We start from the raw sequence: 25,035 nt of genomic DNA, 5'->3' as shown, positions 1-25,035 counted from the left end.
GCAGGTTGTGTGAGGAGGTGATGGTGGGGTGAGGGGCAGGTTGTGTGAGGAGGTGATGGTGGGGTGAGGGGCAGGTTGTGTGAGGAGGTGATGGAGGGGTGAGGGGCAGGTTGTGTGAGGTGATGGAGGGGTGAGGGGCAGGTTGTGTGAGGAGGTGATGGAGGGGTGAGGGGCAGGTTGTGTGAGGTGATGGAGGGGAGAGGGGCAGGTTGTGTGAGGAGGGGTGGGAGAGGCGGGGTGTGTAATGGAAGGGATGTATTCACCTAGTTGTGCTTGCAGGAATTGAGCTCTGGCTCTTTCTCTCCGCCTTTCAACTATCAATCTATCAAGATATAGCAGCTGTCTAACTCCCAGGTACCTATTTACTGCTAGGTAACAGGGGGGCATTAGGGTGCAAGAAACTCTGCCCATTTGTTTCCGCTATCGCCGGAGATCGATTCCCGGTCCACAGATCTAGTTATCCGGAGTGGTGTCCAGTGAGGCAGCAGACGCCCTACGTGGTGTGACGTGGTGATGGTGAGGAGGGAGAGTGGAGAGTAAGATAAAGGGAGATACAGAGCGGCCGGCCACTCCTGCTTCATCACCACCTCAGGTAAGGCGTCTCCCACACGCGCCGCTCATTACTTGCACACATTCGTGAACATTGTTTAAGCTGTGATTATTGCTTTATTTGGAATTTGTTTCTTAAGCTTTGTATCTTTCATACGTCTACCACACTTTAGCTCATCGTCTGTGAAGCATTAATTAATTATTTTTTTACAAAAGAAATTATTAACATATTTAATTTCACTTATCGTTTATTTAACGATAATGTTTTTTGGCATTATATTATTAGTTTGTGTCATGTGTAACTATTTGTTTGTTGTTGCTTGTGACTCTTGTCATCAGCGACAGTTTCGGCGGTGGCTCGTGCTTACCTAACAGTGCTCACGGGAACGTGAGCTCTAGCTCTTGGTCCCCCGCCTACTGTCCTTCTTGTAAATATTGCTTTATACTTTAGCTACTTAGACGATGGCATTCTATTTCGAATCTGGCCTTAAAGTTGTGGATAGAGGTGGCTTCCACAACATCTTCCTTAAGTGCACTACACCGCCGCCCGTACAGGGTATCAGTATTTCCTTACATTACTTCAATTAATTTGTTCCCACCTTGTCCACCTAGTCTATTCCTCTCAGTATCTTGTATGTTGTGATCATAGCCCCTCTGAATCTTCTCCCCTGTAGGCTTGTGAGATGTTTGTTCCCTTAACCTATACTCGTAGCTTAACACTCACTTACTCTCACTTAATTTTCTGGCCCTAATCTCGTTTCAAAAGTCTGCATTTTTCAATGTTTGTTGTGCGGTTCATAAGGTTTGGATTCCAGGCTGGTGCTTCATATTCCAGTCCTGGTCTAACACAGGCGGTGAAAATTGCCTTGAAAGAGTACTTATTTAGATTTTTAAGTGAATCTAGTGTTTGCCGTCTCATATGCTGCTGATGTTAATCTTCATGTGTGTTTCTATTGTAAGTGTTGGAAGTAAATCCACTCTGATTTTTTTTCTCTGTCAGATTCTGCATTTGCCTTTTCCTTATGGTGTAGATGTGAAGTACGCAAAACCAAATTTGCAAATTTGCCGATGATACGAAAATCGGTAGGGAAATTAATTCGGAGGAGGACTCACTATCACTTCAAGTTGATCTAGATAGGGTTTTGAAATGGTCAAAGGATTGGCAGATGCAGTTTAATGCTGATAAATGTAAAGTTCTGAGGTTAGGTAATGATGATAAAGTTACAAGATACGAGCTAGATGGTGTTGAGATTGCGAAGTCGGATTGCGAAAGGGATCTGGGAGTTATGATTAGTAAGAATTTAAAACAAAAGGATCAATGCATAAATGTTCGTAATAAGGCAAATCGGACACTTGGATTTATTAATCGCAGCGTTAGTAACAAGACACCTGGTGTGGTTCTCAAGCTATATCTTGCTCTAGTTAGGCCCCATTTAGATTATGCAGTTCAGTTTTGGTCGCCATATTATAGAATGGATATAAATTCACTTGAACGTGTCCAGCGTAGGATGACTAAGTTAATTCCCCAAATTCAAAATCTTTCATATGAAGAAAGATTAACAAAGCTTAAGTTGCATTCACTGGAAAGGCGAAGAGTTAGGGGCGACATGATAGAGGTTTACAAGTGGGTGAATGGACATAACAAAGGGGATATTAATGGGGTATTGAAAGTATCAACACAAGACAGAACACGAAACAATGGGTATAAATTGGATAAGTTTAGATTTAGGAAAGACTTGGGTAAATACTGGTTCAGTAACAGGGTTGTTGATTTGTGGAACCAATTGCCGCGTAACATTGTGGAGGTGGGGTCCCTCGATTGTTTCAAGCGCGGGTTGGACAAGTATATGAGTGGGATTGGGTGGTTATAAATAGGAGCTGCCTCGTGTGGGCCAACAGGCCTTCTGCAGTTGCCTTTGTTCTTATGTTATTTCATACGAACCTAGATAAAGTTCAGAAATATGCCACTAGGCTAGTCCCAGAACTAAGAGGCAGGAGTTCACTCAGGAAAAGGCTGAGTGAACTGCACCTCACGTCGCTGGAAGACAGAAGAGCTCGGGGAGACATGATCACCACATACAAAATTCTCAGGGGAATTCACAGGGTAGACAATGATCGATTATTTAACACGGGTGGGGACACAGGTGGAAGCTGAGTACCCAAATGAGCCACAGAGACATTAGAAAGAACTTTTTCAGTGTCAGAGTAGTTAGTAAATGGAATGCACTAGGAAGTGATGTGGTGGAGGCTGACTCCATACACAGTTTCAAATGTAGATATGATAGAGTCCAGTAGGCTCAGGAATCTGTACACCAGTTGATTGACGGTTGAGAGGCGGGACCTAAGAGACAGAGCTCAACCCCCGCAAGCACAATTAGGTGAGTACGATTAGGTGAGTACACACACACACACACACACACACACACACACACACACACACACACACACACACACACACACACACACACACACACACACACACACACACACACTCACACTCTCACACACACACACACACACACACACACACACACACACACACACACACACACACACACACACACACACACACACACTCACTCACTCACTCACACACACACACACACACACACACACACACACACACACACACACACACACACACACACACACACACACACACACACACACACACACACACACACACACACACACACACACACACACACACACACTCACTCACACACACACACACACACACACACACACACACACACACACACACACACACACACACACACACACACACACACACACACACACACACACACACACACACACACACACACACACACACACTCACTCACTCACTCACACACACACACACACACACACACACACACACACACACACACACACACACACACACACACACACACTCACTCACTCACTCACTCACACACACACACACACACACACACACACACACACACACACACACACACACACACACACACACACACACACACACACACACATGCTGCACCTCAAAAAGAGGCTGGTTCTGCCTGGTTCCCGCATCAGGCAGAAACAAATGGGCAAAGTTTCTTTTCACCCTGAATGCCCCTGTTACCTAGCAGTAAATAGGTACCTGGGAGTTAGACAGCTGTTACGGAGCTGCTTCCTGGGTGTGTGTATGTGTCTGGGAAAAAAATAGTTAGTAGTTAGTAACAGTTGATTGACAGTTGAGAGACGGGCCGAAAGAGCAAAGCTCAACCCTCGCAAGCACAACTAGGTGAATACACACACACACACACATCAAGGGACCGACAAAGATGAGAGGGGAAGATGAACCAGCCATGCTTGATCTGATATTTACCCTAAATGAGTGGGATATAGGGAAGTTGGTGTCTTCAACTTGTTGAACACACCAACTTGGAAGTTGGAAGCACCCCTTGGGAATGAATGATCACAGTTTATTGATCTTTGAGTACCTGGTAGAGCTGGGATTTATCTCCCTCCGAATAGAACTAGGAAACAAAAGGCTGGCATACCGAAAGGGAAATTATGAGGAGATGAGAAGTTTCCTAAGGGATATACCATGGGACACAGACCTTAGAGCTAAGTCTGTAAAAGACATGATGGACTATGTCACCCAAAAATCCGAGAAGCAAAAGAAGAAGAATCTGTGGTTTAATAGGGCATGTATGGAAGCAAAGGAACTGAACGAAAGGCCGTGGAGGAACTTCCGAAATAACAGAACACCAGAAAGCAGAGAGAGATACAATGTTAGGGTGAGAAGAGAAGCAGAGGAAGATTATGAAAATGATACAGCAAGTAAAGCTAAGACCGAACCAAAGCTACTCCACAGTCACACTAGGAGGAAAACAACAGTAAAAGAACAGGTAATGAAACTTAGAACTGGCGAGGACAGGTATACAGAGAATGACAAAGAGGTGTATGAAGAACTCAAGAAGAGGTTCCAGGAGGTCTTCACAAGAGAACAAGGTGAGGTCACTGTGCAAGGAGAGGGGGCAGTAAACCAGGCGGCCTTGGATGGGTTCGAAATTACGAGAGAACAGGTCAAGAGACACCTGTTGGATCTGGATGTGATGTGGGAACCGACCTGTGAGATTTATATTTATTTAATTTATATGAATTTATATTTACGTTAATTTATATACTTCGATAGCAATTTGTATAATGATAAGTGGACTGTATTTCTGCAATAATCTCATAATCTCACAAATCGATCCTCTACACATTAGGGGGGGTTTATTAAATTAATATATGCAGCCAATCAAACTACAGGAATAGACTACATACATTGAAAAGGTTCCTTATCTTATAGTACAGGTTAGTCCACCAGGTATAACTAGGGTGTAGACACCAAATTATCCTCTTTGAGGTAGCTTCCATATCACCCAGTAACTGGTGCACAAAATCTTGCTTCCTCGTCTTGACCTGTCAAAAGGGCGCTAGCTGTAAAGCCAGATTCTATATATGACAAGCTATATCAGAGAAAACTGTACATGGAACATTGAAGACCTGGCTTAATTACCTTTAGTTTGAGGCTTCCACGTGCTCTAACCGGGTCACCCTATATCCGGACATTAATGGCCATAAATGAATGATAAACGGGTTTCGGATAGACACTTAACTTGAATTTGTAGACAGCGTGTTGATAATGGTACACTTTTAGTTTCCATAACACTACGTCCAAGTAAATTTAACAGGAGCCGAATTTGCTCCCGTGTGAGCCTCTGGTCTCGTATAAACAATGGCTGCCCTCCTTCCTCCCTCTGACGCCTGGCTTACATTGTCCACATGTCAGAAAGTGATAGAAGGGTCACATTTACTCTACTTTAATATTGATAATTAAGTTAATTTATATAAGATGTTTTTATGATGGTAAAGTCCAAAGACTAATGTATTTAAGAATAATTCCCACCATAATAGGTGGAGAATATAATAGTATGTGGTGATGATATCCCGTTTTCTTTAAACGGTAATTCCACTACAAGTTACGTTTTCTATGGGTAACTTGTTTATACAACACAGCTCTTATCTGTCTGTATGATATTATTATTAAATGGTGTCGGATTTTCCGACATGTGAGAAAGGCTGTTGGTCCAGACGGGATCCCAATATGGGTATTGAAAGAGTGTGCAGAGGCACTTTGCGTGCTACTCTCCATAGTGTATAGTAGGTCACTGGAGACGGGAGTCCTACCAGAAATATGGAAGACGGCTAATGTAGTCCCAATATACAAAAAGGGTGACAGACAAGAGGCACTGAACTACAGGCCGTGTCCTTAAAACTTGTATACCATGCAAGGTGATGGAGAAGATTGTGAGAAAAAACCCTAGTAACACATCTGGAGAGACGAGACTTCGTGACAACCCATCAACATGGGTTCAGGGAGGGTAAATCTTGCCTCATAGGCATAATAGAATTCTGAGACCAGGTGACAAAGATTAAGCAAGAAAGAGAAGGCTAGGCGGACTGCATTTTCTTAGACTGTCGGAAAGCCTTTGAAACAGAACCCTATAAGAGGCTGGTACATAAGCTGGAGAAACAGGTAGGAGTGACTGGTAAGGTGCTCCAGTGGATAAGGGAGTACCTAAGCAATAGGAAGCAGAGTTACAGTGATGGGCGAGACCTCAGATTGGCGTGAATTCACCAGTGGAGTCCCACAGGGCTCTGTACTCGGTCCTATCCGGTTTCTGATAAACGTAAATGATCTCCCAGAGTGTATAGACTCATTTCTCTCAATGTTTGCGGACGATGCTAAAATTATGAGAAGGACTAAGACAGAGGAGGACTGCTTGAAGCTTCAAGAAGACCTAGACAAACTAAAGGAATGGTCAAACAAGTGGTTGTCAGAGTTTAACACAAGCAAATGTAATGTAATGAAGATAGGTATAGGGAGCAGGAGACCAGATACAAGGTATCATTTGGGAGATGAAATTCTTCATGAGTCAGATTGAGAGAAAGACTTGGGGGGTTGATATCACGCCAGACCTGTCCTCTGAAGCCCATATCAAGAGGATAACATCAGATAATGCCAGGTTGACCAACATAAGAACGGCATTTAGAAATTTGTGTAAGGAATCATTCAGAAATTTGTACACCACATAAGTCAGACCAATCCTAGAGTATGCAGCTCCTGCTGGAGTCCATATCCAGTTAACCATAAGACTAAACAGGAGATGGTTCAAAGGTTTGCCACCAGACTAGTACCCGAGCTGAGAGGTATGAGCTACGAGGAGAGACTACGGGAGTTAAACCTCACGTCGCTGGAAGAAAAAGGAGTTAGAGGGGACATGATCACCACATACAAGATTCTCAAAGGAATTGATTGGGTTGATAAGGACATGCTATTTAACACAAGGGGCACACGCACTAGGGGACACAGGTGGAAACTGAGTGCCCAAATGAGCCACAGAGATATTAGAAAGACCTTTTTTAGTGTCAGAGTGGTTGACAAACGGAATGCATTAGGAAGTGATGTGATGGAGGCTGACTCCATACACAGTTTCAAGTGTAGATATGATAGAGCCAAAAAGGTTCAGGAACCTGTCCACCAGTTGATTGACAGTTGAGAGGCGGGACCAAAGAGCCAAAGTTCAACACCCTCAAGCACAAGTAGGTGAGTACACAAACACACACACACACACACACACACACACACACACACACACACACACACACACACACACACACACACACACACACACACACACACACACAGATGTGTGCGAAGATTGTGCGAAGAAAGCTAGTGGAGCACCTGGAGCGAAAGAACTTTGTAACACAGCATCAACATGGATTCAGGGATGGCAGGTCCTGCCTCACAGGGTTACTTGAATTCTACGACCAGGCAACAAAAATAAGGCAAGAAAGAGAAGGGTGGACAGACTGCATATTTTTGGATTGTCAGAAAGCCTTTGACACAGTGCCACACAAGAGGCTAGTGAAAAAACTGGAGATGCAGGCTGGAGTGAAAGGGAAGGTACTCCGTTGGATACAGGAGTACCTAAGTAACAGGAGACAACGAGTCAGTGTGAGGGGTGAGGTCTCAGATTGGCGAGACGTTACGAGCGGGGTACCGCAGGGGTCAGTCCTTGGACCTATACTGTTTCTGATATATGTAAATGATCTTCCAGAGGGTATAGAATCGTTTCTCTCAATGTTTGCCGATGATGCAAAAATTATGAGGAGGATTGAAACTGAGGACGATAGTAGGAGGCTACAAGATGACCTAGACAGACTGAGTGAATGGTCCAACAAATGGCTGTTGAAGTTCAACCCGAGTAAATGCAAAGTAATGAAACTAGGTGGTGGAAATAGGAGGCCAAAGACAGGATACAGAATAGGAGATGAAGTACTTAATGAAACGAACAGAGAGAAAGATCTAGGAGTTGATATCACACCAAACCTGTCTCCTGAAGCCCACGTAAAAAGAATAACGTCTGCGGCATATGCGAGGCTGGCTAACATCAGAACAGCGTTCAGAAACCTGTGTAAGGAATCATTCAGAATCTTGTACACCACACATGTAAGACCAATCCTGGAGTATGCGGCCCCAGCATGGAGCCCGTACCTTGTCAAGCACAAGACGAAGCTGGAAAAAGTCCAAAGGTATGCCACTAGACTAGTCCCAGAACTAAGAGGCATGAGTTACGAGGAAAGGCTGCGGGAAATGCACCTTGCGACACTGGAAGACAGAAGAGTAAGGGGAGACATGATCACAACCTACAAAATCCTCAGAGGAATCGACCGGGTAAACAAGGATAAACTATTCAACACTGGTGGGACGCGAACAAGGGGACACAGGTGGAAATTGAGTACCCACATGAGCCACAGAGACGTTAGAAGGAACTTTTTCAGTGTCAGAGTAGTTAACGGATGGAATGCATTAGGCAGTGGTGTGGTGGAGGCTGACTCTATACACAGTTTTAAATGTAGATATGATAGAGCCCAGTAGGCTCAGGAATCTGTACACCAGTTGATTGACAGTTGAGAGGCGGGACCAAAGAGTCAAAGCTCAACCCCCGCAAGCACAAATAGGTGAGTACAAATAGGTGAGTACACACGCACACACACACCTACACCCTCACTATTTATGAGTGAGTACTATGAAATTCACTATGAATACATAGTGTATTCAAATACACATTCACATGCACTATGAATACACACGCACATATACATATATCTATATCTATCTATATATATATATATATATATATATATATATATATATATATATATATATATATATATATATATATATATATATATATATATATATATATATATATATATATATATATATATATATATATAATATATGTCGTACCTAGTAGCCAGAACGCACTTCTCGGCCTACTATGCAAGGCCCGATTTGCCTAATAAGCCATGTTTTCATGAATTAATTGTTTTTCGACTACCTAACCTACCTAACCTAACCTAACCTAACTTTTTCGGCTACCACACCGAACCTAATCTATAGAGATAGGTTAGGTTAGGTTAGGTAGGGTTGGTTAGGTTCGGTCATATATCTACGTTAATTTTAACTCCAATAAAAATAAATTGACCTCATTTATAATGAAATGGGTAGCTTTATCATTTCATAAGAAAAAAATTAGAGAAAATATATTGATTCAGGAAAACTTGGCTTATTAGGCAAATCGAGCCTTGCATAGTAGGCTGAGAAGTGCGTTCTGGCTATTAGGTACGACATATATATACATATATATATATATATATATATATATATATATATATATATATATATATATATATATATATATATATATAAATTTATTATTTTCTGGTTCAGGGCTTCTATCCCTCTAACTATTTTCTTAGCATCAGGGCTTAATTGAAATAGGAGTTCTCCAAAACTATGTTTTGTTATGTCCAACATAACAGGCCAATTACACTGGATTAATCTTTGTGTTTAGATAGGAGATGCCTCGTATGGGCCAATAAGCCTTCTGCAGCCCCTATGTTTATCCCTTATGTATCCCCCCATGTTTTCACCTTCATTGTATTATCACCTGACCTAATGCGGGTATAAAATCAACTAGTATTGTAAGATCTGTTCACTTGAGAATGAACCATGGAGGTTCGAAACGTCGTGCAAATTATACAAATAAGTGTAATACACTCTATAGTAAATCACTTCTTTTCTTCACCTTAAAAGTACGAAAATGAGTTTTGGAGAACTCCTATTTCAATTAAGCCCTGATGCTAAGAAAATAGTTAGAGGGATAGAAGCCCTAAACCAGAAAATAATAAATACAGAATATGCGGTCATATTCAATGAAACATGTTTGAAAGAAAACCTGCTGCCAGTATACACCAATATATATATATATATATATATATATATATATATATATATATATATATATATATATATATATATATATATATATATATATATATATATATATATATATATATATATATATATATATATATATATATATATATATATATATACATATATATATATATGGGTTCAAGTCACTTCTGGGGTGAGAGTTTTCAGTTATATATATATATATATATATATATATATATATATATATATATATATATATATATATATATATATATATATATATATATGTCGTACCTAGTAGCCAGAACGCACTTGTCAGCCTATATGCAAGGCCCAATTTGCCTAATAAGCCAAGTTTTCATGAATTAATTGTTTTTCGACAACCTAACCTACCTAACCTAACCTAACTTTTTCGGCTACCTAACCTAACCTATAAAGATAGGTTAGGTTAGGTTAGGTAGGGTTGGTTAGGTTCGGTCACATATCTACGTTAATTTTAACTCAAATAAAAAAAAAATTGACCTCATACATAATGAAATGGGTAGCTTTATCATTTCATAAGAAAAAAAAAGAGAAAATATATTAATTCAGGAAAACTTGGCTTATTAGGCAAATCGGGCCTTGCATAGTAGGCTGAGAATTGCGTTTTGGCTACTAGGTACGACATATATATATATATATATATATATATATATATATATATATATATATATATATATATATATATATATATATATATATATATATATATATATATATATATATATATATATATATATATATATATATATATATATATATATATATATGTTGTACCTAGTAGCCAGAAAGCAGTACCTGGCCTACTATGCAAGGCTCGATTTGCCTAATAAGCCAAGTTTTCCTGAAAACCAATAATAGCCTCAGAGTTACGGGGCGTTAGATAATGGGGCTCTCTTTCAGCTGGGCAGCCAGATGTGGTGAGGCTCCTATTGATAATGTCGTTAACTTTGCTGTGCCTCGAGTGCTATCCCCCTGTGCTTTGGCAGAGTAGGCCATGGTGGCCGTACCTATTGGCCACCACCTCGTCTATATTTGGTGTGGATTGGGGCAGTAAGGTGGAGGGCCACAGCAATTTGGAGGGCGTGTGGTGGAAGACATGTGCCAGTTGCCAACATCGGGGTTGCTAACAAGAAATCCCCTGCATGTGAGGCTGCTACTGCTGTGAGGCGAGCAATGTCGTGTTGTGTTGTTGCAGCACCCAGGCACTCTGCTGCAACTTGGTCTACAATGGGGCCATCCCAGCAGGATTGCTTGTGGGCTTTTGATGGTGATGGTTGAGGTGATGGACCTGCTCGAGAGGCCCACTCGTTGGCACAGTGTATAATATTGGGATCGTGTACGCCTGCCAACTGATGTAAGTAGGCAGGTAGAATTTCATTCATTCGCAAGGTTGTTTAATGTCGAGGAGGAAGACAGGAAGGCTGGTACAGAGATTTGCGTTACTGTTCGAACTCCGAGGCCCCCAAGTCTTACGGGAAGAGAGGCTTGTTTCCACTGTAGGTCATCGAGAGAGAGAGGGCTATAGGCTATACTTGAGAGGATGTGTAGTGACTTTATATCCAACATATTAAATAATTTGGGTAAATGTTTATAATTGGGATTTGTGTTTTGAGAAATTAAAGGTTATAGATATTTTTGGGAAATAGAACCCCAGGAACAGATACCATAGGTGAGATAAGGATAACTGAGCGAGTAATAAAGCATTATTAGGGAAGAGAAAGGTACATATTATCTGATTTTAAAAAACAGATTAAGATTCTGTTTTAGAATTTATTTTTTTGGCTATGTTTTGTATGGCACTCGAAATTCAACTTGTTATCAATGAGAACAAGAAGGAATTTACCATCTAAACTGTTACTAATCTGAATATTGTTTATTCTTAGGTTAATTTAATCAGTGAATTTATTTTAGTTCAGTATTCACTGTGTCATTAAGAAAAAGAGGGTTTAGACTGGAGAAAATGAAAGTTGTGTCATCTGCAAATAGAATTGGCTTGAAGTGTTGAGAGGCATTTGCAAGGTCATTGATGTAATTGAGAAAGAGGAGAGGGCCAAGCATGCTGCCCTGTGGAACACCAATGTTAATGGATAGGGTGGGAGGAGTAGCATCACTCACAGAGACATACTGGAGCCTGTCTCTGAGGCAAGAGTGTAAGTATTGGAGGGAGTGACCTCTGACTCCTTAGTGTTGCAGTTTAAGAAGGTTATAGGGGTTAATGGAGTCAAAAGCCTTACGTCGGTCAACAAGGAAACTTTGCAAGTAAAGTAAACTAGTAAACTTTGCAGGAGCTAAGTTTATTATGTTTTGCTAGATAGAAGTAGCGTGGTGTGCTTGTAGACCTGTTCTCCCCTGCAACCTGTCCTCCCCAGCAACCTGTCGTTCCCAGCAACCTGTCCTCCCCAGCAACCTGTCCTCCCCAGCAACCTGTCCTCCCCAGCAACCTGTCCTCCCCCAGCAACCTGTCCTCCCCAGCAACCTGTCCTCCCCAGCAACCTGTCCTCCCCAGCAACCTGTCCTTCCCAGCAACCTGTCCTCCCCAGCAACCTGTCCTCCCCAGCAACCTGTCCTCCCCAGCAACCTGTCCTCCCCAGCAACCTGTCCTCCCCAGCAGCATATCTTTATCCAGCAACGAGACCTTACATGTCAAGTCCTTGTCTTAGCACTGTTAAACTTAACGGAACAAAACAAAAATACTAATACAATCACATCAGTGAGAAACTGTTTGTAACTTCACACACGAATCGTTGAATACATTGGTGCAGTGAACTTGCCGGAGTTGCCTGTCAAGAGGTCGTGTTCAGTGGCCTTGAAGACGCTAGCGTGTGTCTGGAGCCACTAGATAAGACGGAGCTGCTGTTGAGGCTTATCAGCAGCGATGGAGGGCAGCAAGGAATCCCTCCCCGCAACCTGTTGACTTTTACCCCCAGAGGAAGATATTGATGGTGGGATCTTATCTCCCGAGGCTTGGTCCCGTGTGTAAGTTGTGTGTGTATGATAAGAGTATCTGCGTACATGAGGAGGAATATGCGTACTCTCCTAGCAGAGCTTGATGGGATTATTTGTGTATTCTCCTAGCAGTGCTTGCTGGGATTATTTGTGTACTCGCCTAGCAGTGCTTGCTGGGATTATTTGTGTACTTGGCTACCAGTGCTTGTTGGGATTATGTGTGCATTCTCCTAGCAGTGCTTGCTGGGATTAATTGTGTACTTGGCTACCAGTGCTTGTTGGGATTATGTGTGCCTTCTAGCAGTACTTGCTGGGATTATTTGTGTACACGCCTAACAGTGCTTGCTGGTTGTCAGAGTAAAGGAGACAAATGTATGTGAATGCATGTGTGTGTGTGTATATGTATGTATATATGTTTCATTGAATATGACCGCATATTCTGTATTTATTATTTTCTGGTTTAGGGCTTCTATCCCTCTAACTATTTTCTTAGCATCAGGGCTTAATTGAATTACTTACCTACTCTCATGGTGGGTAGAGTAAATAGTTCCGTGATTTGGGTGTTCATGGTAGGTCGCTCTATTCTTATGTGAATTGCCTCAAGAATTTGTAATCTTCTTGCAAATTACAAGAAGATTACAAATTCTCGAGGCAATTGACATAAGAATAGAGCGACCTACCATGAACACCCAAATCACGGAACTATTTACTCTACCCACCATGAGAGTAAGGACAAGACAAGAACATATCGATGCCAACACAGAAGACAATGTCCAACATAATAGGCCAATTACACTGGATTAATCTTTGTGTTTAGATAGGAGCTGCCTCGTATGGGCCAATAAGCCTTCTGCAGTTACCTCTATGTTTCACCTCACATTTATCCCTTATGTATCCCCCCATGTTTTCACCTTTATTGTATTATCACCTGACCCAGTGCGGGTATAAAATCAACTAGTATTGTAAGATCTGTTCACTTGAGAATGAACCATGGAGGTTCGAAACGTTGTGCAAATTATATAAATAAGTGTAATACACTCTATAGTAAATCACTTCTTTTCTTCACCTTAAAAGTACGAAAATGAGTTTTGGAGAACTCCTATTTCAATAAAGCCCTGATGCTAAGAAAATAGTTAGAGGGATAGAAGCCCTAAACCAGAAAATAATAAATACAGAATATGCGGTCATATTCAATGAAACATGTTTGAAAGAAAACCTGCTGCCAGTATACACCAGTATGTATATATGTATATGTACGTATATGTGTGTGTGTGTATGTATATGTATGTGTATAAAGTATATATGGAAGCTGATCAGAATTACATTTCACCTTTGTAAATGCACATTAATGACACTATGTAAAAGACACATCGAACACTTTATGTAGGGCATACGTAAATCTGTGTATCTATGTATTTACGGATGTAGGTTAGCTTAACATTTTAAAAGCACCGAATCACCTTCTGTAGTTGATTGCTCAATAAACCCCTGAACTATATGTTTAACACATCTCTAACCCTGTCCATGGAGGACAGAAGAAAATGTATATATGCTGGATAGCATTGTAAATGTGTGGCCACGTCTGTGGTAGAAAATAATAATAATAATAATAAAGTGCTTGCTGGGATTATTTGTGTACACGCCTAACAGTGCTTGCTGGGATTATTTGTGTACACGCCTAGCAGTGCTTGCTGGGATTATTTGTGTACACGCCTAACAGTGCTTGCTGGGATTATTTGTGTACACGCCTAGCAGTGCTTGCTGGGATTATTTGTGTACACGCCTAGCAGTGCTTGCTGGGATTATTTGTGTACACGCCTAACAGTGCTTGCTGGGATTATTTGTGTACACGCCTAGCAGTGCTTGCTGGGATTATTTGTGTACACGCCTAACAGTGCTTGCTGGGATTATTTGTGTACACGCCTAACAGTGCTTGCTGGGATTATTTGTGTACACGCCTAACAGTGCTTGCTGGGATTATTTGTGTACACGCCTAGCAGTGCTTGCTGGGATTATTTGTGTACACGCCTAACAGTGCTTGCTGGGATTATTTGTGTACACGCCTAGCAGTGCTTGCTGGGATTATTTGTGTACACGCCTAACAGTGCTTGCTGGGATTATTTGTGTACACGCCTAGCAGTGCTTGCTGGGATTATTTGTGTACACGCCTAGCAGTGCTTGCTGGGATTATTTGTGTACACGCCTAACAGTGCTTGCTGGGATTATTTGTGTACACGCCTAGCAGTGCTTGCTGGGATTATTTGTGTACACGCCTAACAGTGCTTGCTGGGATTATTTGTGTTCTTGGCTACCAGTGCTTGCTGGGATTATTTGTGTTCTTGGCTACCAGTGCTTGTTCTTGGGATTATTTGAGTACTTACCTACTGATTCTTAGCTATTAGTGTCTACGGGGGAGTGGGGTTTAGTTTCTTTATGCCCCACCTATTAGCCTTGTACCTGTTGCGTTTCACGCTTACTTCTCTGACTTTCAAATTCTTTGTCGAATCGGACCTTAGAGTTGTGGAAGGGATGGCTTCCACAACTTACTCCCTCAGAACATTCCATTTGATAACTACTCGTACAAGGTATAAGTACTTTCTTACGTCCCTTCGGCTCATATGTGTTTCCAGCTTCTACCTGTATCCTCTTGTCTAGCTTTCTCTCAGTCTGAAGAGGCTACCCTTTTCCACCTTATCTATTCTCTTGAGTATCTTGTAAGTTGTGATCATATCCCTTCTGTTGCTTATATCCTCTAGAGTTGTGAGATCTAGTTACATCAGCCTGTTCATAAATTTGCTTTCTTAACTCTTGCACTAATCTAGTTGCAAACCTCCGTACTTTTTCAATTTTGTTAAATAACTAGCAGTACCCGGCCACGCGTTGCTGTGGCTCAGCAACGCATGTGCGTTGCTGAGCCACAGCAAAATTCCCGGTCCCCCCAGTCCTCCCAACTATTCCCCCCCTCACCCGTCTCCTCGGCCTCCCAACCATTCCCCACTCCCCCGTCCCCTCGTCCTTCCCCACCATTACCCCCTACCTTGTCGCCTCGTCCTCCCCACCATCTCTCATTTCCCTCCCCTCGTCCTCCCCACCATTCCCCACTCCCTCGTCCGATGTCTTCCCAAATGGTCTGATGTTCCCATCAGAAAATTGGGAACATCAAGTGATCTGATGTTCCCATCAGTGAAATATAAACAAAACAGTTAAAAAATGAAATGAAAATATGAAAAAATATAAAAAACCATTCTTACGAAATGAACGGTATGGTAAACAACACAGCTCAATTCCAACACAATTGACACAGAATAATTAAATCAAAATGAAAATAAATCAAAATCTATGAAAATTCAGTTTATCAATGCAATCAGAAACAATGAAATGGAATTGTAACATATTTAGTATAGCATGTGTGTTACTCTTACATGCAACAGATGGCGTTGTTTTTCAAGAGAAGCATAGTTTTACCTGTCACAGGTGTGGCATCTATTCTTATACTTACGAAATGAACGGTATGGTAAACAACACAGCTCAGTTCCAAAACAATGTCACACAAAATAATTCAATAAAAAAAATTTAAATCGAAATCTATGAAAATAAAATTTATTAATGCAATCGGAAACATTGAAATGGAATTCGTGACATATTTAGTATAGCGTGCATGTTGCCATTATGTGCAACAGATGGCGCTGTTTTTCAAAATCGCATGTTTTTACCTGTCACAGGGGTGGCATCTATATAGTAGGTATATAAAAAGATGCGCCTATTCGAATGCAACGTTGTGTCAAAATTTCAAAGCAATCGGTGAAGAGGTTTCGAAGATTTCCCTCACATGAAAAACAGTTTTTCAGAAAAAGCATGTTTTTTTTTTTTTACCGTGACAGACGTGACATCTATATAGTATGTATATAAAAACCTGGCCGGATGCGAATGAAACGTTGTGTGAAAATTTCCAAGCAATCGGTGAAGAATTTTCGGAGATTAGCGGTTATGCACAAACGAACATTTCCAGTTTTATTTATATCGATTAATTAATTAATTTATTTATTTACATTCAAGAAGGTACATTGGATTTGTGAGAGTACATAACATTGGTGTTTTTACATTCTTGCAAAGCCATTAACACGCATAGCGTCTCGCGCAGGTCCTTAATCTTACAGATAAGGTTAGATTATTTATAGCTACATTGTAGCAAAAGTGTGGTTTGGTCATCATTTCTTCAGCCACGTTATTGTGACTCATCGTCTGCAACTACAATATAAATTGATGGAAATGATTTCCCTGGTGAAGTTGCATGTCTTAAATACTAATATTGTTGGATTGGGTACCACAAGATACATTGGCTCTATGTTTCACAAGGTGCGTATTCCATACCTTGTGAAACTGCATACCAATGACGCGTATTCCAATTTCCATTCCATATACCATAGAGCTGGTAAGCAGGGGACGGAAGGCTGGGCTGAGCACGTAGAAAATGTAATTAAGAAACACAATACCAGTTGGAGGGGGAAGTTACTGATCAGTGGCCCAATCACCTTGGATATGACTTGCAGGTGATACTGTAGATGTCTGTGATTGGCACGTTCTTGATGTCTCCCTCGTCAGGGGCCTGAATCGCTAGCAGCTAGCTAGGTGGATGTAGCACATAGGTTCGTTGATGTTTTACCTGGTTAGTGCATCTTCTATCTTTGTTCTTTCATGCTTGGCTCTTTTGGGTCTGCGTATTCCAATATTGGGTGAAGATATGTTGTGTAGATTGCTTTGAAAGAGTCCTGATTTAGGTTCCTAAATGATGTTCTTATATTTGCCAGTGTCTCATATGCTCCCGATGTTATCCTGTTTAAGTATTATGTGTGTGCCTCCGATGTCAGAGTCGGAATTATATCCGCTCCCAGATCCTTTTCTCTTTCTGGTTCCTGTAACCGCCTTTCCCGTTTGGTGTAGATGCCGTCTAGTCTGCTCTCTCTCCTTTTCCTATCCTCATTACCTTACACTTGTTGGGATTGAACTCCAGCAGCCATTTGTCTGAGCACTCCTGGAGTTTGTCAAGGTCCTCCTGTAACTTTCTGCAGTCCTCATATGTTTTCACGTCAATCCTCGTCAGCTTTGCATCATCTGCAAACACTGGCATGTCTGAGCTCACTCACTATAAGTCGTTCACATCAATTAGGAACAGCAACGGTCCCAGGACAGAGCTTTGTGGGCCCCGGATCCACTTGTTACAGACCTCCAATTTGAAACCTCCTCTCTAACTGTGACTGTTTTCTGTGCTTCAAATACTCCCTTACCCAGTTCAGTGTTTTTCCAGTTAACCCAGCCTGGTTCTCCATCTTGTACAACAGTCTTTCATGGGAAAGTGTAAAAAGTCTTTTAACAGTCTAGAAAAATACAGTCTACCCAGCCTTCCTTTTCCTGTCTTATTTTAGTAACATTGTCATCAAATTAATTCAGGATTGTCAAGCACGGTTTTCCATTGCTAAATACATGCTGATTTTTTGTCACAAAGTCGATCCTCTCAAGAAGCTCCACCATTCTCAACCTGATTAGTTTCTCCAGCACTTTACAAGGAGTACTTTTCAATGACACTGGTTTGCAGTTTAGTGCCTCCTTTCTATCACTTTTTTGAATATTGTGACTACGTTTGTCTTTTTCCAGACATCTGGGAGACTTCCCATCTCAAGGGGTTTTATTAAAAAAATTACACAACAAGTGGCAAAGTACTTCTGCAGCCTCCCTGGGTAGCCATGGTGAGATTATGTCTAGCCACATTGATTTTGTCACGTCTAGTTACTCCAGGATATTTGTTTACATCTTTTATTTATTTTATTTATTTATTTATTAATATACAAGAATGTACATTGGGTTAGAGAGAATACATAGCATAGTATTTACAATCTTGTAAAGCCACTAGTACGCGCAGCGTTTCGGGCAGGTCCTTAATCTAACAGATAATTTTAAGTAGGTAAATTCTAGCAGAATTAATAAAATGATAACAGATACAATGCAAGAAAAAAAAAATGAGATGAGAGAGATTAGTAAGTATATTAAAGCACATTGGTATATTAAAGCTCTGGTTGATTACATTGACAACATCAGTCTTTGACAACTTAGACGACATTGACATATCTTCTGTGACTACTGTGCCATCCACTATTTCCTCTGGCCTTTCGTCTTGTAACCTTGGCCTCCAAACTAGTTTTAATGTAAAGACCTCCTGAAGTCTTTTGTAGAGTTCTTCACATACCTCCTTATCATTCTCGTAAGAGCTTTCTCTTTTAAGTTTTGCGCCGAGGGGCGAGTTTATTGGGCAGCGTCGCTCATCCTGTGAGTGGACACACGGCCATAGCAGTATGTATTAAATATAAGAAATACAACACTCCCCCTCCCCCCAAATAGGAAGAAAACCAACTGGGTTGTTCATCCTGTCACTTGTATCCAGACACAGCTGGGACTTGCTGTCATGACTTCATGCTTCACAGCATCACTGGAATCCATAGCCTGGCTAAAATCAATACTTGTCTAGGGTAAAGTAAAAAGCTAGCAAAAATACACCAGTTTACTGGGGCATATAACATAGGTCACCATCTATATAAATAAAAATGGAAATGTTCGTTTGTGCATAACCGCTAATCTCCGAAAGTTCTTCACCGATTGCTTTGAAATTTTCACACAACGTTCCATTCGCATCCGAGCATGTTTTTATATACATACTATATAGATGTCCCGTCTGTGACAGTAAAAAAAAAAAACATGCTCTATCTCAAAAACAGTTTTTTTCATGTGAGGGAAATCTTCGAAACCTCTTTATAGATTGCTTTGAAATTTTCACACAACGTTGCATTCGAATAGGCGCATCTTTTTATATATATACTATATACTTGCCTCACCTGTGACAAGAAAAAAACATGCTGTGTTTTAAAAACAGCGCCATCTGTTGGATGTAAGAGCAACACACGCTGTAATTTCCGAAAGTTTTTCACTGATTGCTTTGAAATTTTGACTCAACGTTGCATTCGAATAGGCGCGTCTTTTAATATACCTACTATATAGACGCCACCCCTGTGACAGGTAAAAACATGCATTTTTGAAAAACAGCGCCATCTGTTGCACATAATAGCAACATGCACGCTATACTAAATATGTCACGAATTTCATTTCAATGTTTCCGATTGCATTGTTAAATTTTATTTTCATAAATTTCGATTTATTTTATTTTTTATTGAATTATTTTGTGTGACATTGTTTTGGAACTGAGCTGTGTTGTTTACCATACCGTTCGTTTCGTAAGTATAAGAATAGATGCCACACCTGTGACAGGTAAAACTATGCTTCTCTTGAAAAACAACGCCATCTGTTGCATGTAAGAGTAACACACACGCTATACTAAATATGTTACTATTCCATTTCAATGTTTCTGATTGCATTGATGAATTGAATTTTCATAGATTTTGATTTATTTTCGTTTTGATTTAATTATTTTGCGTGAATTGCATTGGAATTGAGCTGTGTTGTTTACCATACTGTTCATTTCGTGAGTATAGTTTAATTTTTATTTTTTACCTATTTTCATTTCATTTTTTTACTGTTTTTCTTATATTTCAGTGATGGGAACATTAGATCACTTGATGTTCCCAATTTTTTCCCAAGAGAGTAGGGAATGGTGGGGATGACGAGGGGAGGGAAGTGAGAGATGGTGGGGAGGACGAGGGGACAAGGGAGGGGGTAATGGTGGGGAAGGACGAGGGGACGGGGGAGTTTGGGATTGTGGGGACGAAGGGATGGGAGAATGGAGAATGGTTGTGAGGACAAAGGGACAGGGAGTGGGGCATGATGGAAAGGAAGAGGGGACGGTGGAGTGGGAAATGGTTGGAAGGCCGAGGAGACGGGTGAGGGGGGGGGGGAATGGTGGGGAGGACTGGGAAGGTTGCTGTGCGTTGCTGAGCCACAGCAACGCGTGGCCGGGTACGGCTAGAGGACAATAAAAATAATGTACAATTAAAGTATTGGACAAAAAGATAAGATAAGATATTTATTCAGGTAAAGATACATACATTGAAAGTGAGCTACAAACATAATGTCAGATTAATAATAGAGCCAGTACATACAATGTCTGATGCCACTAATATGCACAGCGTTTCGGGCAAGGTGAGGGAGAAAAAATAAAAAAAATTGACTAAAATTTAATACTAATTGAGATCAAAAGCATAAATTGAATTAAAAAAGAAAGAAAAAGAGAATGATAATAAGTACGTGATTGATGGAACAGCACAAAATGCAATAGAGCAGCAGAAGGAATTTTAACTAAAAATACAGAAGATTACAATTTTCTTTAAGTTGACACAGGACAAATATCAGCAGTTAAACAAGTTGTTCAATAATCAATAATGTTTGGAAATAGCAAGACATGGATTGACATTTAGGAGGTAAGGTAGATTACATGGAGTTTATTAGGTAATACTTTGTTTTCTCTTGAACTGGTTGAGAGAGATATAGCCTTTGACATGAATGGGAAGGTCATTCCACATTCTCGGTATTTTGATTTGCAGAGCAGTTATAGATTGGTTCAGTTATTGATTGGTATGGATTCACACACGGAGTGAGTGTGTGAAATTGATAGGTGATACAGGCTCTCACCTGTCGAGGGGGGGAGCTGAGGGGTAGTGGGGTGGAAGGGAGACGACCACATCCGCCCTGGTGCAGCTCCCAACACAACCCGGTCTGACACCTAGAAAAATAATGACCCCCACTGTCAAAACACAAAACCGCAAACAGCTGTTCCCTCCTCATCTTAAGTCCCTTGCTCTCCTACCCCTCAGGACCCACTCAGGTCGAGGGGAAGCCCCCTCCCTCACCCCTCAACATACCAGCCTATGTTGGGACCCTCCCCCCCCTCCACCCCCTCTACATAGCCTTACTTAGCCTCATCTATTAATCAAACTATTTATCTACACACACAGGATTAACTCTACGGCAAACACCCATACATATTCATCTACTCTTATACCCCCTATTCTACTCTTCTCCTCCTATTCCTTACTCTCCCACATATACCACACAACATGACCCCCCAACATTCCCGACCGCATAACCAAACACCGGACGCTCACACGTGTCCGGCGCGCGCCAAACATCCGCGAAAAAAGCACCCCACATACCGGAAGGCCTACATACCTCAACCAGCTGGCCACCTGAGCCTATTAGGCCCACCTGGACAGCTGGTGCGCGCGGTTCTAGTCGCACTTTTCACACTTCATGACTATCTAGTGATCTTTATTCTACTTCTAATTGTTTCAATTTTTTGTATACTTGCATTTATTGTGTTTTGTTATAATAATTCTCTAATTATAGCAGACTTAGTGTTTATGTAAGCATCTACCTCAGTGTCTTAGTAAATTCTTGCTCATAAATATAATCTTACCCTGTTATTTTTTTTTTAATTTTAAATTTAATTGTAATTTGATTTATGCATCATTTATTGTAATTAATTATTGAGCTCATTTTGTTTTCTTAAGTTCATACTAATTATAGGTTCACAACTAAGCTATATTAAATAATTTATTTTTAAGATTATTTTTACTTTACGATTATTATTTGTCTCATTATTTTTTGCTATATATTATTCCTGTCAGTCTACTGATTTTTTCTTCTCTCTTAACCTAACTTCTGTCTCCTTCCTGGCTATCTACGGGAATCTTTACTCTACTTCAAATTGTTTCTAATTTTTGTGTACTTACATTTATTGTTGTGTTTTGCTATAATTACTATTTACAGCAGATTTAGTATTTATCTGTTCCTGTAATTGCTTATCTTATTGTATTGTGACATTATTGCATCTATATGCTTACTGATATTGATCCTGATCGAAATCTTCTGTATCATTTTCACACAAATCAGCACATTGATCATCATTATTGCAGGTATTACACAGCAAATATTGCAAAAAACAAACTCCTAAATAGCACCTGCTTATCAGCTTACAACCAAAATGTTAGGTCACTTGGTAAACATTTTGATGATATAAATGCACTACTCACAGCACTTGGTACTAATTTATCATTCATCATTTTAACAAAACTTGGCTAAGTAAAGACTATACCCAACTCTACAATTTAGCTGGTTATAAAGCCATTCATAACTGTAGGCCTAATAAAAACGGAGGTGGCACAGCAATATATTACAAAGATACCTTCATCTGCAATAGTGTCATTAGTGATAGAGACGACTATTGTGAATATACCTTTGTAAAGTTCTCCAGTAAATCCCTTAAATCCTCCCTGACTATCGGTGCCATCTATAGATTTCCTAATACCAACATAGCTTCATTCTCAGACAATGTAAGGAATCTTATCATAAATAACAATCTCAACAAAAATCACATCATTCTGGGAGGTGATTTCAATATTGACCTGGGTCTTCAAAACAACCCTCAAGTTGACTATTTCCGTAACAGCATGCACTCCTGTATGCTAATCCCCACAATCACCAAGCCCACCCGAGTCACTCAAACATCTGCCACTACCTTGGGTCACTTATGGACTAATATAACAGCTCCCCTTACATCTGGGGTAATTTATGACAGAACAACTGACCACTATCCTACCTTCCTCATAGCAAACATGGACACAATACCACCAGAAAGCAAGAAACTCTCATTCAGGCTACACAGTGAATCAGCTTTAGGCAATCTCTCTAATGCACTTCACAATATTAACTGGGAATCTGAATTCAATAATACACAGGATATAAACTCATTAACTAACCTCTTTCTCTCCAAAACTCTAAGCCTCTACAACACTCACTGTCCCCTCCTTACCAAACAAGTAACTAACAAAAAAAAAAACAATCCGTGGCTCACAAGTGGCATAATCAAATCAATCAACAAAAAACATGAATATGAAAAGAAATTTAGGATTGGTCTAGTTACAAAGGAAGTAGTTAAAAGGTACTCATCAGTGCTTACCAGTATCATAAGAAAAGCTAAACTTTCATATTATGAGACTTGATTCAAAGAAGCAAAAGGCAACATGAAAAGCACATGGAATACCATTTCTAATATCTTAGGAACTAAACAACACTCCCACAACCAAATAACACTCTCTAAGGATGGCTTTACACCGTCAACTGATTTAGAAATGGCGAATGAATTTAATAGCTTCTTTTCATCGGTTGGTGCTAACCTTGCCAGTAAAATCCCACAGACTCAGCCACATATCAACACATATCTCTCAGGCAGCTATCCAAGCTCTCTTCTCCTTTCACCAGTCAGCCCGACAGATGTTGTGTCCATCATACACTCACTAAAAACCAAAGCTGGGAACATCAGTGAAATCCCATCCATTGTATACAAGAGCGCCTCCCATGCCCTTGCGCCACCTATAGCTCTGCTGTTCAACAAATCCCTTGAGTGTCATACCTTCCCCGATATCCTTAAAAAAGCAAGAGTAACGCCAGTTCATAAAGGAGGTAATCCGGCAGACATAAACAATTATAGATCAATATCAAACCTACCCATACAATAAAAAATATTTGAAAAAATTATCTACAAACAGCTCTACTCCTATCTCGTAAAATTCGACATTCTTAGCCCCTGTCAGTTTGGCTTCCGCTCCCAAAAGAGTACCAACGATGCAATTATTAGTCTCCTTGATATAATTTACTCAGCCCTTGACAAAAATGAGTTTCCGATTGGACTCTTCATTGACCTGAGAAAGGCCTTTGATGCTGTTAATCACAATTACCTCTTACGTAAATTCCATCATTATGGAATCCCAGGCCATGCACTGGACTTTATCCAATCCTATCTTAGTGATAGACAGCAATGTGTAGCCATCAATAATATAACCTCTCCCACTCTACCAATAACCGTTGGAGTGCCACAGGGCAGCATCTTGGGACCTCTCCTATTTCTTATATACATCAATGATCTGCCTAATGTCTCTAACATTCTGAAACCTATTTTGTTTGCTGATGATACTACCCTCATCTACTCTAACCCAAACCCACTTACACTAAATGATGTTGTTAATAATGAACTAAAACAAAGTCCACTTATGGATGTTAACCAACAAACTAACACTTAACATAGAAAAGACCTACTACATCTTATTTGGAAGCAAATCTAGAAATGCAATTCAGCTTCAGATAGACAATGTAAACATTAGCAA

General features: G+C 40.5%; 1 protein-coding gene across 1 annotated transcript in view; it reads left to right on the top strand.

Annotated features, from left to right (window-relative positions):
• Positions 1 to 452: 452 nt before the first annotated feature.
• Positions 453 to 25,035, top strand: part of LOC123755654 (carboxylic ester hydrolase) — a 113,924-nt gene continuing 89,341 nt past the window's right edge. Inside the window, exon 1 of the mRNA XM_045738383.2 lies at positions 453 to 592. The gene's annotated coding sequence lies outside the window, so the exon portion shown is untranslated. The remainder of the gene's footprint in view (positions 593 to 25,035) is intronic.

This window comes from Procambarus clarkii, chromosome 55 (genome assembly GCF_040958095.1).
Source record: "Procambarus clarkii isolate CNS0578487 chromosome 55, FALCON_Pclarkii_2.0, whole genome shotgun sequence".
Lineage (NCBI taxonomy): Eukaryota > Metazoa > Arthropoda > Malacostraca > Decapoda > Cambaridae > Procambarus > Procambarus clarkii.
Note: the sequence above shows the minus strand (reverse complement) of the source record. Positions and strands in the feature narration are given on the sequence as shown.